The sequence below is a fragment of the Brassica napus genome, unplaced genomic scaffold (assembly GCF_020379485.1).
Source record: "Brassica napus cultivar Da-Ae unplaced genomic scaffold, Da-Ae ScsIHWf_2661;HRSCAF=3418, whole genome shotgun sequence".
NCBI lineage: Eukaryota > Viridiplantae > Streptophyta > Magnoliopsida > Brassicales > Brassicaceae > Brassica > Brassica napus.
Window position 1 is genome coordinate 9,259 of NW_026015954.1, and position 7,267 is coordinate 16,525.

A 7,267-nucleotide genomic window follows, 5' to 3' on the forward strand; every position below is an offset into this window, starting at 1 on the left:
TGTTTTAAATTTATAAACACATTCTACATTTGTATTAATGTATATTAAACTCCCTTTAATGGTACATGACATCGTTTTAATATAATGTCAATTAATTTAGTTAAACTTCATAATACTCCATAAATTGGTGGAATAACCACTATAAAATCGCCATTCTCTAAATAATAGAGACAACAAAGGCTCCAAATCTCTTTGACCTTCATCATATGTTAGTGAAAGATGCAACTATGCATTAAAACAATATTTTCTTATTTTTGATTTATTTTTCAAAATCTATGTGTGAACCCCTACGAAAATATTGAATTTTTCGATAAATGCTCTATATATTAAAGCCTATGATCTTTAGTGTTGTCTTAAAATTTCTAAACACATTCTACATTTGTATTAATGTATATTCAACTTTCTTTCATGGTACATGGGCATCATTTAATTTTTTTATCAATTAATTTAGTAAAACTTCATAATACTCCCTAAATTGGTGGAGTAACAACTATAAAATCGCTATTTTCTAAAGAAACGAAGACAAAAAAAGTTTGAAACCTCTTTGAAATTCATCATACGTTAGTGAAGGATGCAACTATGCATTAAAAAAGTATTTTAATATTTTTAAATTTTTTTCACAATCTATTTGTTAACTCCTACGAAAATATTGAATTTTTCGGTAAATGCTCTATATACTGAAGCCTATGATCATTAGTGTTGTTTTAAAATTTCTAAACACTTCCACATTTTATTAATATAAATTAAACTGTCTTTCATAGTACACCCATCGTTTAAATTTTTTGTTAATTAATTTAGTAAAACTTCATAATACTCCCTAAATAGGTGGACTAACCACTATAAAATCGCTATTTTCTGGAGAATCGGAGACAACAAAAGTTCTAACCCCTTTGAACTTCATAATATATTAGTGAAGGATGCAACTATGTATTAAAATATTATTTTCATATTTTTGATTTTTTCTCAAAAGTTATGTGTTAACCACCCCCAACGAAATATTGATTTTTTCGGTAAATGCTCTATATACTGAAGCCTATGATCTTTAGTGTTGTTTTAAATTTCTAAACCCATTCTACATTTGTATTAATGTATATTAAACTCTCTTTCATGGTACATGGACATAATTTAATTTGTTTGTCAATTAGTTTAGTAAAACTTCATAATACTCCCTAAATTGCTGGACTATCAACTAGAAAATCATTATTTTCTAGAGAAACAGAAAAAACAAAAGTCCAAAACTCTTTGATCTTCATCATATGTTAGTCAAGGATGCAAATATGCATTAAAACAGAATTATCATATTTTAGAAATTTTCTCAAAATCTATGTGTTAACCCCCACGAAAATATTGATTTTTTCGATAAATGCTCTATATACTAAAGCCTATGATCTTTAGTGTTATGTTCAAATTTATAACACATTCTACATTTCTATTAATGTATATTCAACTCTCTATCATGGTACATGGGCATCATTTAATTTTTTTATCAATCATTAAGTAAAACTTCATAATACTCTCTAAATTGGTGGAGTAACAACTATAAAATCGCTATTTTCTAGAGAAACAAAGACAAAAAAAGTTTCAAACCTCTTTGAAATTCATCATATGTTAGGGAAAGATTCAACTATGCAGTAAAACAATATTTTCATACTTTTGAAATTTTTCTCAAAATCAATGTGGGTTAGCCCATAGATTTTGAGAAATTTTTTTAAAATATGACAATATTGTTTTAATGCCTAGTTGCATCCTGCACTAACATATGATGATGATGTTCAAAGAGGTTTGGAGCCTTTGTCGTCTCCATTTATCAAGAAACTAATAATTTTATAGTGCTTATTCCATCGATTTATGGAGTATTATGAAGTTTTACTAAATTAATTGATAAAAAAAATTGAACGATGCTCATTTACCATGAATAAGAGTTTAGCATACATTAATACAAATGTAGAATATGGTAGAGAAGTTAAAACAACCCTAAAGATTATAGGCTTCAGTATATAAAGTATTTACCAAAAACTCAATATTTTGTAGAAAATTTCAAAAAATATGACAATATTGTTTTAATGCCTAGTTGCATCCTGCACTAACATATGATATTGTTTGAAGAGGTTTGGAGCCTTTGTCGTCTCCGTTTATCAAGAAAATAATAATTTTATAGTGGTTATTCCATCGATTTAGAGAATATTATGAAGTTTTACTAAATTAATTGATAAAAACAACTGATTGATGCTCATTTACCATGAAAAAGAGTTTAACATAAATTAATACAAATGTAGAATATGGTTAAAAATTTGAAAACAACACTAAAGATTATAGGCTTCAGTATATAAAGTATTTACCAAAAACTCAATATATTTGTAGGAGTTAAGCCCATAGATTTTGAGAAAATTTCAAAAAATATGACAAAATTGTTTTAATGCCTAGTTGCATCCTGCACTAACATATGATGATGTTCAAAGAGGTTTGGAGCCTTTGTGCTCTCCGTTTATCAAGAAAATAATAATTTTATAGTGGTTATTCCATAGATTTAGGGGGTATTATGAAGTTTTACTAAATTAATTGATGAAAACAATTGAAAGATGCTCATTTACCATGAAAAAGAGTTTAGCATACATTAATACAAATGTAGAATATGGTAAAATTTTTAAAACAACACTAAAATAATAGGCTTCAGTATATAAAGTAATTATCAAAAACTCAATATTTTTGTAGGGGTTAGCCTATAGATTTTGAGAAAATTTCAAAAAATATGACAATATTGTTTTAATTCCTAGTTGCATCCTGCACTAACATATGATGATTTTCAAAAAGGTTTGGAGCCTTTGTCGTCTCCGTTTATCAAGAAAATAATAATTTTATAGTGGTTATTCCATCGATTTAGGAGTATTATGAAGTTTTATTAAATTATTGATAAAAACAATTGAAAGATGCTCATTTACCCTGAAAAAGAGTTTAGCATACATTAATACAAATGTAGAATATGGTAGAAATTTTAAAACAACACTAAAGATTATAGGGTTCAGTATATAAAGTATTTACCAAAAACTCAATATTTTTGTAGGGGTTAGTCCATAGGTTTTGAGAAAATTTCAAAAAATATGACAATATTGTTTTAATGCCTAGTTGCATCCTGCACTAACATATGATGATGTTCAAAGAGGTTTGGAGCCTTTGTGCTCTCCGTTTATCAAGAAAATAATAATTTTATAGTGGTTATTCTATCGATTTAGGGAGTATTATGATGTTTTACTAAATTAATTGATAAAAACAATTGAACGATGCTCATTTACCATGAAAAGAGTTTAGCATACATTAATACAAATGTAGAATATGGTAGAAATTATAAAACAACACTAAAGATTATAGGCTTCAGTATATAAAGTATTTACCAAAAACTCAATATTTTTGTAGGGGTTAGCCCATAGATTTTGAGAAAATTTCAAAAAATATGACAATATTGTTTTTATTCCTAGTTGCATCCTGCACTAACATATGATGATGTTCAAAAAGGTTTGGAGCCTTTGTCGTCTCCGTTTATCAAGAAAATAATAATTTTTATAGTGGTTATTCCATCGATTTAGGGAGTATTATGAAGTTTTATTAAATTATTTGATAAAACAATTAAAAGATGCTCATTTACCATGAAAAAGAGTTTAGCATACATTAATACAAATGTAGAATATGGTAGAAATTTTAAAACACACAAAGATTATAGGCTTCAGTATATAAAGTATTTACCAAAACTCAATATTTTGTAGGGCTTAGCCCATATATTTTGAGAAAATTTCAAAAATATGACAATATTGTTTTAATGCCTAGTTGCATCCTCCTGCACTAACATATGATGATGTTCAAAAAGGTTTGGAGCCTTTGTGCTCTCCGTATATCAAGAAAATAATAATTTTATAGTGGTTATTCCATCGATTTAGGGAGTATTATGAAGTTTTATTAAATTATTTGATAAAAACAATTGAAAGATGCTCATTTACCATGAAAAAGAGTTTACATACATTAATACAAATGTAGAATATGGTAGAAATTTTAAAACAACACTAAAGATTATAGGCTTCAGTATATAAAGTATTTACCAAAAACTCAATATTTTTTTAGGGGTTACTTTATATACTGAAGCCTATAATCTTTTGTAGTGCCTATTTTTGAAATTTTGTCAACTAGCCCATATATTTTGAGAAAATTTCAAAAAATATGACAATATTGTTTTAATGCCTAGTTGCATCCTGCACTAACATATGATGATGTTCAAAGAGGTTTGGAGCCTTTGTGCTCTCCGTTTATCAAGAAAATAATAATTTTATAATGGTTATTCCATCGATTTAGGGAGTATTATGAAGTTTTACTAAATTAATTGATAAAAACAAATGAACGATGCTCTTTTACCATGAAAAAGAGTTTAGCATACATTAATACAAATGTAGAATACAGTAGAAATTTTAAAACAACACTAAAGGTTATAGGCTTCAGTATATAAAGTATTTACCAAAAACTCAATATTTTTGTAGGGGTTAGCCCATAGATTTTGAGAAAATTTCAAAAAATATTACAATATTGTTTTAATGCCTAGTTGCATCCTGCACTAACATATGATTATGTTCAAAAAGGTTTGGAGCCTTTGTCGTCTCTGTTTATCAAGAAAATAACAATTTTATAGTGGTTATTCCATCGATTTAGGGAGTATTATGAAGTTTTATTAAATTATTTGATAAAAACAATTGAAAGATGCTCATTTACCATGAAAAAGAGTTTAGCATACATTAATACAAATGTAGAATATGGTAGAAACTTTAATACAACACTAAAGATTATAGGCTTCAGTATATAAAGTATTTACCAAAAACTCAATATTTTTGTAGGGTTAGCCCATAGATTTTGAGAAAATTTCAAAAAATATGACAATATTGTTTTAATGCCTAGTTGCATCCTGCACTAACATATGATGATGATGTTCAAAGAGGTTTGGAGCCTTTGTCGTCTCCATTTATCAAGAAACTAATAATTTTATAGTGCTTATTCCATCGATTTATGGAGTATTATGAAGTTTTACTAAATTAATTGATAAAAAAAGTTGAACGATGCTCATTTACCATGAATAAGAGTTTAGCATACATTAATACAAATGTAGAATATGGTAGAGAAGTTAAAACAACCCTAAAGATTATAGGGTTCAGTATATAAAGTATTTACCAAAAACTCAATATTTTTGTAGGGGTTAGCCCATAGGTTTTGAGAAAATTTCAAAAAATATGACAATATTGTTTTAATGCCTAGTTGCATCCTGCACTAACATATGATGATGTTCAAAGAGGTTTGGAGCCTTTGTGCTCTCCGTTTATCAAGAAAATAATAATTTTATAGTGGTTATTCTATCGATTTAGGGAGTATTATGATGTTTTACTAAATTAATTGATAAAAACAATTGAACGATGCTCATTTACCATGAAAAGAGTTTAGCATACATTAATACAAATGTAGAATATGGTACAAATTATAAAACAACACTAAAGATTATAGGCCCATAGATTTTGAGAAAATTTCAAAAAATATGACAATATTGTTTTTATTCCTAGTTGCATCCTGCACTAACATATGATGATGTTCAAAAAGGTTTGGAGCCTTTGTCGTCTCCGTTTATCAAGAAAATAATAATTTTATAGTGGTTATTCCATCGATTTAGGGAGTATTATGAAGTTTTATTAAATTATTTGATAAAACAATTAAAAGATGCTCATTTACCATGAAAAAGAGTTTAGCATACATTAATACAAATGTAGAATATGGTAGAAATTTTAAAACAACACTAAATATTATAGGCTTCAGTATATAAAGTATTTACCAAAAACTCAATATTTTTGTAGGGGTTAGCCCATAGATTTTGAGAAAATTTCAAAAAATATGACAATATTGTTTTTTATTCCTAGTTGCATCCTGCACTAACATATGATGATGTTCAAAAAGGTTTGGAGCCTTTGTCGTCTCTTTTATCAAGAAAATAATTTTTATAGTGGTTATTCCATCGATTTAGGGAGTATTATGAAGTTATATTAAATTAATTGATAAAAACAATTGAACGATGCTCATTTACCATGAAAAAGAGTTTAGCATACATTAATACAAATGTAGAATAGTGTAGAAATTTGAAAACAACACTAATGATTATAGGCTTCAGTATATAAAGTATTTACCAAAAACTCAATATTTTTGTAGGGGTTAGCCCATAGATTTTGAGAAAATTTCAAAAAATATGACAATATTGTTTTAATGCCTAGTTGCATCCTGCACTAACATATGATGATGTTCAAGGAGGTTTGGAGCCTTTGTGCTCTCCGTATATCAAGAAAATAATAATTTTATAGTGGTTATTCCATCGATTTAGGGAGTATTATGAAGTTTTACTAAATTAATTGATAAAAACAATTGAACGATGCTCATTTACCATGAAAAAGAGTTTAGCATACATTAATACAAATGTAGAATATGGTAGAAATTTTAAAACAACACTAAATATTATAGGCTTCAGTATATAAAGTATTTACCAAAAACTCAATATTTTTATAGGGGTTAGCCCATAGATTTTGAGAAAATTTCAAAAAATATGACAATATTGTTTTTATTCCTAGTTGCATCCTGCACTAACATATGATGATGTTCAAAAAGGTTTGGAGCCTTTGTCGTCTCCGTTTATCCAGAAAATAATAATTTTATAATGGTTATTCCATCGATTTAGGGAGTTATATTAAATTAATTGATAAAAACAATTGAACGATGCTCATTTACCATGAAAAAGAGTTTAGCATATATTAATACAAATGTAGAATATGGTAGAAATTTTAAAACAACACTAAAGATTATAGGCTTCAGTATATAAAGTATTTACCAAAAACTCAATATTTTTGTAGGGGTTAGCCCATAGATTTTGAGAAAATTTCAAAAAATATGACAATATTGTTTTAATGCCTAGTTGCATCCTGCACTAACATATGATGATGTTCAAAGAGGTTTGGAGCCTTTGTGCTCTCCGTATATCAAGAAACTAATAATTTTATAGTGGTTATTCCATCGTTTTAGGGAGTATTATGAAGTTTTACTAAATTATTTGATAAAAACAATTGAACGATGCTCATTTACCCTGAAAAAGAGTTTAGCATACATTAATACAAATGTAGAATATGGTAGAAATTTTAAAACAACACTAAAGATTATAGGCTTCAGTATATAAAGTATTTACCAAAAACTCAATATTTTTGTAGGG